The sequence below is a fragment of the Camelina sativa genome, chromosome 8 (genome assembly GCF_000633955.1).
Source record: "Camelina sativa cultivar DH55 chromosome 8, Cs, whole genome shotgun sequence".
Taxonomy (NCBI): Eukaryota; Viridiplantae; Streptophyta; class Magnoliopsida; order Brassicales; family Brassicaceae; genus Camelina; species Camelina sativa.
In genome coordinates, this window is record NC_025692.1 from 11,459,032 (window position 1) to 11,471,948 (window position 12,917).

A 12,917-nucleotide genomic window follows, 5' to 3' on the forward strand; every position below is an offset into this window, starting at 1 on the left:
AAGGAAGCTTTTCTTGGGCCAATACTTGATATGGGTGATATTAGTATTGGAGCAGCTTCATGGATGCAAAAGCTGTGTTGAGAAAGAAAGAAAAGCATTACTAGAGCTCAAGAAACTGTTGGAGCTCAAGAAACACAATGTCTCAACAAGTTGGGACGATGTTCTCCCTAGTTGGACTAATGACACAAAGAGTGATTGCTGTCAGTGGGAGTCCATTGAATGCAATCGTATAAGTGGCCGGATTATCGGGATTTCTATTGGTTTTTATAACATCGATGGCCCTTTTCCTATTAACGGTATGTTATTCCATTTTTAACAGTGAGGTGCCTGCCTATCATGCACATGATCCTACTTAATTTATGCTGTATCTTTGGTTAGTTCTTTTAATTTTTGTAATTTAAACTACAGTTTTTAATTCTCATTGACTCCCTTTTAGGACTAGAGAACTTGACAAACTTGGAACTGCTAAATCTGGGTGGAAGCGGATTTAACGGCACAATACTAGGTAGCATCTACTCTCTATATAATTATTGAAATGGTTTATGTCATAGCAACTCTTCATCTCTTTAGTTTACATATATGTCCATATTAATTAGAAAACATGCTTCTTTGCAGCTGGGAAAACTTAAAGTAAGCTTATTTTTATTTGGAAATAATATTTCTTCTAAACAAAATATTTTGGCCTTTACTTCCTTTCAGAACTAATGAATTTGACTACCTTGAAACGGTTGAGTCTTCGTGGGAATACCTTTAGTGGGGCTATACATGCAGGTTTGTGTGTGTGATTATCAATTTTAACAACATAACAGCCACACAATTTTAACAACATAACATTATCAATTATACTACATAACTCCGGGGATGCCCGGTTTCACGGCTTTGATCGGGGTAGATTTGGGAGGCGACATGATCTCCGTTTAAGAAATAAGGAGAAGGAACAGCTTTTTCCGGCATATAACGAGAGCAAGGAGGATGAGAAAGCAGAATACAGGAAATGACTTTGAAAAACGAAATGTCAAAAATAAAATAAACGACCTACCTTTATACACCGGGTCGAGTGGAAGCAATGATTACCTAGGGAAGCGAAAGATCCCTATTTGCTCTCTCTCTCTCTCTCTTATAGCGTGTTAGATTGTACTAAGCCGCGTAGTGGGACCCAAAGCTTGTTTGGGAAGGCAAATCCCATCATTATCGCAATCAAATCATGGGATATGGTTAATATTCAGTTTCCCAAAGCGGTTAATCAAAGGCTAAAAGTCCCCCGAACTAAATAGCTCGGGAGACTTGGGGGGCAACTGTTGGTACCGTGATCCGGCAACTCGGATCATGGGCCTGGGCCCAAGACGGATGGACAAAATGGGCAAGACGAAGTAGAACTGGCCTGCTATGCCAGAACGTAGAGAATCGTAGTGAGAGTATAACGGCGAAGCAAAACACTCCGGAGTTCGGAGGACATTAGAATAATCAAGTAATAAATCGAGTTATTGGGAGTGCGAGAATTACGGAGTAGATTGATTATATAATAATTGTAATAGGGCTATAAATAGGAGGGTAGGGGGAATGAGAAAGTGATCGGAAAACTTTTTTACCAAAGCTATAATATACATCTTTTCAGTACTCAAACACTCTCAATTTAGTCTGGAACTTTAACAGTGGTGAGCTCCTCCATTCATAAAACATTTTAGAAGGAGAGATCTGGTTTTAGTTCTCACACTAGGAAGCCAGATAGGATTTTTATGTGTTTTTGTAAAAGTATTTTTTCTAATATGTATTCTCTGAAAAAATATATGACTAATACTTTGGTATCTTGATTCATTGTACTAATTTACTATAAGCAATAACGATGATTTTTGGGGAAAAGTGACAAGTGAAATGATATTTGGTCTTGTCTGGGTCAACATAACCCTCTAGATGGCGAGGGCGGCAAAGCCTAAGTTATCTTAAAGCGGGGGAATTGTATTAAAGCAGGACTGGTTGGGAAGTTGTAGCCTCCTGAAATGACCCGACCCAACTTTTTTAATTTTTAATACCTTTTTAAACTAGTGATCTCCATACTAACTAACAACCTAACCCCAATCAAACAACAGCGGATAATATAAAACAATACCATTAATCCAATAACTAGCAAACCAATAATCAGTTCATCATAAACAGTAATAAATCATCCAACAAAGTCATTAAACATTAAACCAGCAATCTAGCAACATTCTAACGACTCGACCTTAGCCACCTAAGAGAATCCAGACAACACTTCAACGAGCCACTAGAACATCCTTCTCTTTATTGCCCTAATTCCACGATCACACTTTGCCTTTAGTTGCACCACAAACACAAATGAGATGCGATCCTCCCATCTACTGGGCTATAGACACAAGCGAAAAGACAAACACAATCAATACACAAAGAAACAAGCAAACCATACAACTCTAAACACAAGCGTCGACTCCGCGCACTTGCGTCGACCGACGCACTCTTTACGTCGACCGACACACTCCTTACGTCGACTGACACACTTTTGCGTCAACCGATGCACTCCTTTCGTTGACTGGCGCACTCCTTTCATCGTCGATGCAATTCTCCAAATTTCTAGATGCATCTACCGATGCAATTCCTCGTGTTGCTGTCAAATCTCTAACTGCATTGACCGATCGATGTAGTCGTGCGATGCATTGCCGCATGTTATCTCCTCCGTCCTCTCCCGGCTTTGTGATGCTGAAACCGACCTCCAAAGGCAACAAAACTCAAAAAAAACTGACATACGAGCACATATTCAACACCCAAAATCACATATTTACATGATGCAGGCATGGTCACGCACTCACCTTTGATAATGACGAAACTGATTCTAATACCAACAAAAAATACCATCCTAGCAAGATGCTCTCACATCCTAAGCCTCAGATCTCAACTCCCACAGACAGATCTCACAAGAACTGGTTAGAAATCTTAATAAAAACTCATAGAGAATTCTCACCAACGTTTTTTCTCTTTGGAACAACAAAAGTGGCTAAAACTCTGTAAAACGTCGAGTATTCTCCTTTTATAGTCGACCTTAGGGTTTTCCAAAACCCAAAATGCAGTAACAGGTGTGTTTAACTCAAGCTTTCCCACAAAAATGAACCTTGCATCGACTAATGCACAACCTGCATCGATCGATGCACACCCAAACACAGGATTCCGGTTCGCGGGCGGTACAATTCTTCCCGCCACCAAAGATTCGTCCTCAAATCTTGAACAACCATCAGTCCAGGACTCCTGTGCAACCGTCTCCATGCCCCGCACTTCCTTTGAGCGATCTACGAAGGTTACATCCAGGCGATACACTCACGTTTTAGGTATTAGTTGCTTTCTGACTTTTGGACTTTCCCTTACTCATAGGTCTCAAGCTTGAGTTTTAATTGGCTCCTCATCAGGCCTTATCCTGCATGTCATAGTATTGGTTCCTAATTGGGCCTAAGCCTGCATGCCATAATTTATTAGAGAAGTCTAATCTTCGTCTCTCGGGTTGCCATTTACATCGCAGCCCCGGATCGTAATCCAAAGTCGATATACCAGCCATACTCCCAAGCCACGAAGACTCATAATATGACGATACTAGGAGAACTAAAGATCTCCGAAGAGTCGTTCACGAGCAACTGTCCTTAGAGCAAATAATTCTGAAGACGTCTAAGTTTCATCCCTAAGCAGGTCTCCCTCCCGTGGCTCGCGTAAAACTTCACCATGTCCTACCAACAAACATATTCCCTCACTATAATACTTCATGACCACACAAGGATCATCCAAATGTCACAAGGGCCGCCACTAAGGCTAACCAATTTCCTACATAGGACCGCCACCAAGGCAAAATAATTGTCTAACAAACTGCCACCAAGACCAAACAAATGTCCTAAAGAGGACCGCCACCAAGGCAAAAAAAACGTACTAACAAGGAACTCACCAAGGCCAACCATCCCGAAAGACCGTCACAAAGACCACACATCCCGAAGGACCGCCACTAAGGCGAAACATCCCGAAGGACAGTCACGAAGACAACACATCCCGAAAGACCATCACGAATACCACACATCCTTTGATGATGTCTGTTCTTCAACATCATCAAAGGAACCTTCTTCCTCCGAAGTTCTTTGAATCTCCTCTCGAGAACCCTCACTGGTCTTGCCTCTGATTTAATGTTGGGCTGAAGATCCTCGAGAATCTTAGCCAACAACTGATCATTCTTGCAAAGACACTTCTATAGCATCGACACATTGAAGCCATTGTGGAACACACATATAACATCAGGCAACTCTAGCCTATATGCTACCGGTCCCACCCGCTCAATCACTATGAATGGATCCATGTACCTCGGGCTCAGCTTAGTCTATGATAATGAATTGTTCGGACCCTACAATCTGGCCATCTTGATGCAACTCTATCACCCATCTGATACTCAAAATCCCTCCTCCTCTTATCGGCATAACTCCTCTATTGATCCTGAGTCTTTTTTAATTTAGCTTCAGAACTCGAATCTTCTCCGAGGACCCTTAAACAAAACACGCACCATATCTGCTCCTCTCCCCCACCTGAGTCGAGCATAGCAGTGTATGACATGTATTCCCGTACAATGCCTCATTATGAGCCATCCTGATACTCGCTTGGAAGTTGTTGTTGTAAACAAACTCTACCAACCTCAGGTGATCCATCCAGTGGCCACCCCAGTCCAGCACACATATCCTCAGCAAATCCTCCAAAGTCTAGGTTGTCCTATCCTACTGACCATCTATCTTAGGATGATAGGTTGTACTCATATGCACCTGTGTGCCCATATCTGCCTGAAACACCCTCCAAAACACCAAAGTGAACTTGGAATCCATATCAGACACGATACTTGCCGGCACCCCGTGCAATCTGACTATCTCCCTCACATATTTCTTAGCCAAAACCGTTGCTCCATCAATCTTCTTAATGGCCATAAAATGTGATAGATTTAGTCAACCGATCCACAATGACCCAAATCGCATTACAGGTCCAAGACACTGGCAGACATCGCACTTTGCAACCCAATTAGCTATATCCTTCTTCATCCTGACCGAGTGATCATTTGAGGTCACGATACATCTTAGTCATTTCAGGATGAATAGAGAACATGCTCAGATGAGTCTCCCTCATGATCTCCTGCCTTAACTACTCATCTTTGGCCACACAGATCCGACCGTACACAAGAATGATACCATTGGCAGAGACCTGATACTCCGAATCAACATCTCTAGAGGCATTTTACCAGCCCCACATCCTTCTCCTGAGTCAACTGCACTCTACTCAGAATATGTGTTTTGATTAGCCGCCTCCAAACTAACGACTCCTGAGAGACAGTAGACAACCTCAATGCGTATCTCTCCCATCCGAGTCTGAATATCTTGCTCCTGAGCCGAAGCCGCCCGCTTTTGACTCAGCGCATTTGCAACCAAGTTAGCCTTACCAGGGTGGTAAGCTATCTCCAGATCATAATCTGCCACCAACTCCATTCAGTGCCTCTGCCTCAAATTCAGCTCAGGCTGAGTGAAAATTTACTTCAGGCTTTTATGATATGTAAACACCTTTACCTTCCCACCATAAAGATAAGACCGCCAAATCTTCAGGGAGAAAACTACAACAACCATCTCCAAGTCATGAGTAGGATATTTGTCCTCATGGTTCCGCAACTGTCGTGAAGCGTAGGCAATAACCTTCCCATGCTGCATCAATACACACGGACTCCAAGCCAACTCTGGAAGCGTCTATAAAAACCACATAAGGCTCACCCTGCTCTGGCAATGCCAACACTGGCGTAGTAGTCAACATCTCCTTCAGGCTTGCGAAACCCTCTCCACACTCCCGTGACCAAACAAACAAAACATCATTCCATGTCAACTTAGTCATTGGTCACGCCTTGCTTGCGAAATCCTTCATGAAGCTCTTGTAGTAACCCGCTAAAACAAGGAAACTCCTGTTCTCCGTAGTATTCGGGAGTGTAGGCTAATCCATGATGGCCTGAATCTTCTCTAGATCTACAAAAACTCCCTCTACAGACACAATGTGACCCAGAAAACCCATCTCTCTCTGCCAGAAACTGCACTTGCTCAACTTGGCATACAGCTTTTGCTATAGCAGCTTCCCCAACACTGCTCTCAAGTGTACTATATGCTCGTCAGGACTCTTAGACTACACCAGAATATCATCAATGAAGATGATAACATACACATCCAAAAACTCTTGTAACACAATGTTTATCAACCTCATGAACACTGCTGCCGCTGGTGCGTTAGTCAACCGAAAAGGCATCACCAAGAACTCTTAATGCCCATACCTCATCCTGAAAGCAGTTTTCCTCACATTTCCCTCAACTACCAGAATATGGAGATATCCCGACACCAGATCAATCTTGGAGAAACAAGTAGCACCTCTCAGTTGATCCAACAACTCATCGATCCTGGAAAGAGGGTACTTGTTCTTCACAGTGACCCGGTGCAAATCCAGATAATCAATGGACAAGCGGAAACTCCTGTCCTTCTTCTAATCAGACAATATCGGCGCTCCTCACGGTGAAAAGCTAGGATGAATGAATCATTGCTCAAAAGATCCTCCAACTGCTTCTTTAGCTCTACCATCTCTACTGGAGCCATCCATTAAGGCGCCTTGGATAATGACATAGTCTCTGGTTCCACTTCAATCGTGAAAGGATTAGACCGAGATGGTGGTAACTCCTGCAACGAATGGAACACATCCTCAAACTCCTCAAAAACCTTAATACCGCCAACCGTAGACTGTCCCACTGACTCCAACATCAAGATTGTAACTAGATAGGTCTCACGCCCCTTCTCGATTATCTTCCCAGCATGCATGGCCGATATCATGAGACTCCCCGAAGTCGGTCTCACTCCCTCAAATAAAAACTTCCCTTTTGGACGCTCAAACACCACTCTACCCCGACGACAATCCACTGGCCTTAACTCCCCCAAGATCTGAATATCCACACCCATCATCCGTCTAAGGACACTCAGAAAATCAACTCCCGCAACTATGACAACTCCCGTTCAATCTCTGGGATCTCCTCTGATATTGGCGCTCTCGGCGCACTTCAGGGTAATGAAGCAATGGGTTTCTCCAGAATCAAACATGATGTGGGACCTAAACTCGACCACTAATAAGGTCCCTACACAAATCTCATGTGCTAAGAAACCTAACACTTTCTGCCAAACATTTGAAAAACTCTGAAATATTGCAATTCACTATGTCTTAGTCTTCAAAGTTATACCTATGATCGCGTCAGCACTAGTTCCACCCATCTCCACAGTCGAGTACACCCACGGCGCCTGCTCAATATGTGTCATTGGCTGCACTCCCGGCTACACTCCATGTTGCACCGCTGCCACAGCCATATGCTGCAATTTGGGACACTTGGGCTTGATGTGACCATGCTTCTTGCAATGGTAACACACTTGAGCTGCCGTGTAAGCTGTCGTCGAACCACTAGAACATGTTTCTCTTCATCGCCTTGATTCATGATCACACTTTGCCTTTACCTGCACCACAACACATATGAGATGCGTGAGTATTTTATAAACACTCACTGAGGAAATCCACCCATCAACTGGGTTATACACACAAGCAATTGAGATATCTCTAACCATCAAACAGCAATCAATAACAAAATAACAAACCAGACAACTACATCGACCGCCACCAACCCATGCATGGACCGACACCAACTAGGGTCACAACGTTCGACACAAGCGTGCATCGACCGATGCAAGGTTCACTTTCATTGACCGACACTCACACTGCATCGACCGACGCATGCTCGATATTACACAAAATCCATAATTGCATTGACCGACGACTCCAANGTCATTGGCTGCACTCCCGGCTACACTCCATGTTGCACCGCTGCCACAGCCATATGCTGCAATTTGGGACACTTGGGCTTGATGTGACCATGCTTCTTGCAATGGTAACACACTTGAGCTGCCGTGTAAGCTGTCGTCGAACCACTAGAACATGTTTCTCTTCATCGCCTTGATTCATGATCACACTTTGCCTTTACCTGCACCACAACACATATGAGATGCGTGAGTATTTTATAAACACTCACTGAGGAAATCCACCCATCAACTGGGTTATACACACAAGCAATTGAGATATCTCTAACCATCAAACAGCAATCAATAACAAAATAACAAACCAGACAACTACATCGACCGCCACCAACCCATGCATGGACCGACACCAACTAGGGTCACAACGTTCGACACAAGCGTGCATCGACCGATGCAAGGTTCACTTTCATTGACCGACACTCACACTGCATCGACCGACGCATGCTCGATATTACACAAAATCCATAATTGCATTGACCGACGACTCCAAATGAAATCGAGCGATGATCCTAGGTCAAACCGCGCCGTCCTCGCATTGCATCGACCGACACACAAACTGCATCGACCGATGCACATGCCGAGCATCGTTTTTCCCCAAAGCTTCTCGCAGTCGCAGGATCTCCATCCCTAAACCACCAAAATACACAAAACGACACCACATAGAAGCTTCCCAAACCCTCTTGCGACTCAACAACGTTCTAACAAGCCAAATAAACACATAAACAAGCAAATCAGAGAAATCTCAAGCTTAGATAAGCCATGGTCATGCACTCACCTTTGCCAAGAAGATTTGAACCCTCAAACAAGCAGATCTACACACCTAACAAACTCCAACAACGATCCCAGCTACAGATCTCTATAGGAACAGCCACAAATCTCTCAAAACTCTCTACAGATCTTTCTCTCTTCCTTTTTCTCCAAAATCGGCCAAACTCGGCCAAACCCTCGAGTTCCTACTTTTATACTCGGTTCCAGGGTTTTTCTAACCCCAAAACGCAACGTTTAACTTACTCGTTTCTCGACCAAACTGGCCTTGCATTGATCGACATAATACTTGCTTCGATCGATGCACATCCCAAACCGGGATTCCGGTTCGCGAATGTTACAATTCACCCCACCAACAAGGATTCGTCCTCGAATCCCNGCTCATATCCACGTCCTAGACATTGTTTGTTTTCTCACTCATACATTCTAAGGTCACAACCTTCAAACTGCACCGCCTGCACTCTATGACCGTCATCCTCGAGCCATACTAACTCACTCTAGGATCGTCACTCTCGAGATCTCGGTACCAGGAGAACTACTCATCCCCTCCGGGGAACTTATCATCCCCTCGGAGAACTAACCATCTCCTCTGCCACTCCCAGGGTCGCAACCTGTCAAGCCCGCGGTGCACCAGAGGAACTAATCATCCCCTCATGAGAACTAATCATCCCTTCAAGAGAACTAATCATTCCCTCAAAAGAACTAATCATCCCCTCAGGAGAACTAATCATCCCATAAGGAGAACTAATTATCTCCTCAGGAGAACTAATTATCTCTCCAGGAGAATTAATCATCTCCTCTGGAGAACTAATCATCTCTCCAGGAGAACTAATCATCTCCTCATGTGCAAACAAGTCCTAAATCCTATAAGCATCTCCTGACCGGGACTACCTCCCGTGGTTTGCGTAAAACATCGCAGTGTCCTACCAATCACCATATTCCCTCACTGGAATATCATCACCACCATGACCACTCTTCAGGCCAATGCTAAAACATCCCTACCACTAAAGCTGTTTAACCACTCACTCTCCAAAAATGGTTAAGTTTTAACTATTCATAAAACTTCCCATTTAGAATCTGCATCATCTTGTAGCACCGTGACATGCCCAATCAAAAATCCATGAGAACTGATCATCTCATCTATGACCACTCTTCAGGTCACCCTCTAAACATTCCCGCCACTCTGGGCATTTCACATCCCCTTTCCAAAAATAGACAAGTCCTCACTATTCAAAGAACATTCTATTTTCCATATGCAACAACACTTTCCATGTTTAGAAACTCCTTTAAACACTTCCCATATTTAGAAACTTTTTATTTATGAAAACTTTCAATTTCCAGAATCGCGTAATCAATCCACTCCAACACAAATCAAGAATCTATAAAAACTAATCATCTTATTAAATCCTCTCCAACAACATTGTCAGTAAATCCGCAATACGATCATCTCGATCTGAGCAAAACCTGTTGGCACACTCACAACACCCACTAGACCTTCAACAACACTAGTAAGCACACCGTCCACACCTTCAAGCCCCCACCTGACCAGCATGTGAATTACTAACTTACTAAACAGTGGCACCCCAGCCACCTTGGACGAAGTAAGTCTCCAACTTAACTTCTCGGAAATCTATTTCCAACACATCCACTTTTACAAATCTCCGCCAACGGTATTTCCCGATACAAGCATGATAAACAATTTTCTAACAACTTGTCAATAGACAACTGCACTTCCCACATATAAGCTAAAAACACTACACAACTATCAACACACAAAATAACTTCTCGGGAAATCTCATTGAAGGCTCGAAGAGAATGATAATAGGACTCCTTACCAAATGCAAATTGACTAACTACTCATAATAAATTCCATCAATAACATCATGCGTCAAACAACAAGAAAATAATTTCACCAATTAAATTCCCTTAAACGACTCGAACACCAATCCACTTAACCGCCCTAGAACCGTAAGGGCACTGATACCAAACTGAAATGACACGACCCATTTTTTAATAATAATAATAAGAATAATAAATAACAGATTAACTAGTGCTCCCTTATCCACTAGCCATCTAACCACAAACAACAAAACAGCGGAAAATAACCAATACAATACCATTACACCAATAACCAATAAATAATAAACTAATAACCAATAATTCAATCCAACAAAGTAATAAAACATGAAACCAGCAACCTAACATTGTTCAATTGACCCAACTCTAATAACCTAACAGAATTCAGACCCCAAACAACGAGCCACTAGAACATCCTCCTCTTCATCGCCTTGATTCCACGATCACACTTTGCCTTTACCTTCATCACAACACATATGAGATGCGTGAGTATTTTATAAACACTCAGTGAGGCAATCCTCTCATCAACTGGGCTATACACACAAGCAATTGAGATATCTCTAACCATCAAAGAGCAATCAATAACAAAAAAACAAACCAGAAAACTGCATCGACCGACACCAACCCATGCATCAACCGGCACCAACAGGGGACGGATTGGCCGACACAGGCTTGCATCGACCGACACTCACACTGCATCGACCAACGCATGCTTGACATTGAACGAAATCCCTAATTGCATCGACCGACGCCTCCACATGGCATCTACCGATGCTCCTAGATCAAACTGCGCCATCCTCGTATTGCATCGATCAACACACAAAGTGCATCGACCGATGCACATGCCGAGCATCATTTTTTCCCGAAGCTTCTCACCAGATCTCCGTCCCTAAACCACCAAAATACATAAAACAATGCCACAAAGAAGCTTTCCAAAGCCTCTTGCGACAGAACAACGTTCTAAAAAGCCAAATAAACACATAAACATGCATTCAGAGAAATCTCAAGCTTAGATAAGCCATGGTCATGCACTCACCTTTGACAAGAAGATTCTAACCTTCAGATAAGCAGATCTACACTCCTAACAAGCTCCTACAACGATCCCAACTACATATCTCCACAGGAACGCTTAAGAACTTCTTTCTCTATTTATTTTTCTCCAAAAATGGTCAAACTCGGCCAAACCCTCGAGATCCTACTTTTATACTCGATTCTAGGGTTTTCCTAACCCCAAAACGCAACGTTTAACTTACTCTTTTCTCGATCAAACCGGCTTTGCATGGATCAACACAATACTTGCATCGATCGATGCACATCCCAAACTGGGATTCCGGTTCGCGGATGTTACAGTGTCTCGTAACTGTATGTTGGCTTGTCTGACCATAGGATGGTTTAGGCATAACAGATGATGAATTTGTTTTTGGATGTTCTGCTTATTGGCTTATTTCTTTATGTGTTATTTATGGTTGTTATTTCGATTACTTATGTGTATAATTTGTAGATGGGAGGATCGTTTCCCTAAGTTTTTCTGGTAATACTCACGCATCTCATTATGTGTGTGGTGCACGTATAGGGTGACGTGGAATCATCGCAATGAAGAGAAGAATTATCCAGGGTCTAATTTGTATATTGTTGGATTGTTATTATTGGTGGAACCTGGTTTAGAAGGATATTAAGTTACTGATTTTTATTGCTTATAATAGTTATTATATTTATAATAAATTAAAGTTGGTTTGGTATATTTTCCGTTATGTATGCTATTTTGTTATTGGTTTATTTTTGAATGTAATTAAATATAATAGAATATTTAATTATATTATTTTTAAAAACGCGTCGGGTTCTTTTATTGAATCATTGTCCTGAATTTGGTACCAGATTTAAAGGAATTCTAATGGATAAACCACAAAAATATAATAGATATTTTGGTCACTGAAATGTGTCTACGAATGTGGGTACTTAACATGCTCTTTATACTTTGAATTTTAGCACTGAATATCATCGTTTTTTGAAAAGTCAAACTCATTTTGTTCGTGGTTAAACTTTTGTCGCAAATTCTCCTTAAAAAAAAAAAAAAATCCAAATCAAAGGTCAAATAACCAAATATTCATACTTAGATCTTTGCATAATGTCAAATATAATTTATGAACCTTTTTCTTCTTGGCAAATACGATGATAAGAATAAGATATTTTGTGAAAAAACAAACTCTAGTTAATTTGCCCACATGTTTTGTGGTACCTGCTTAATTATATATTTTTGTTTAATTATTATCTAAAATAACTAATAATTTTATTCAAAATAACTAAACTTTTTCAAATAAAACTAAAATTGATGGGCAAATTCATTTCTTAATAATCAAAATAAGATAAATGCATTAAGGTAGAACCTTTAGCCAACAACAA

General features: G+C 42.0%; 1 long non-coding RNA gene across 1 annotated transcript; it reads left to right on the forward strand.

Moving 5' to 3' along the window:
- On the forward strand, positions 9-727 carry LOC104706978. The gene is made up of 3 exons (XR_754523.2): positions 9-296; positions 437-505; positions 700-727. It is a non-coding gene; the product is annotated as an uncharacterized LOC104706978 (long non-coding RNA).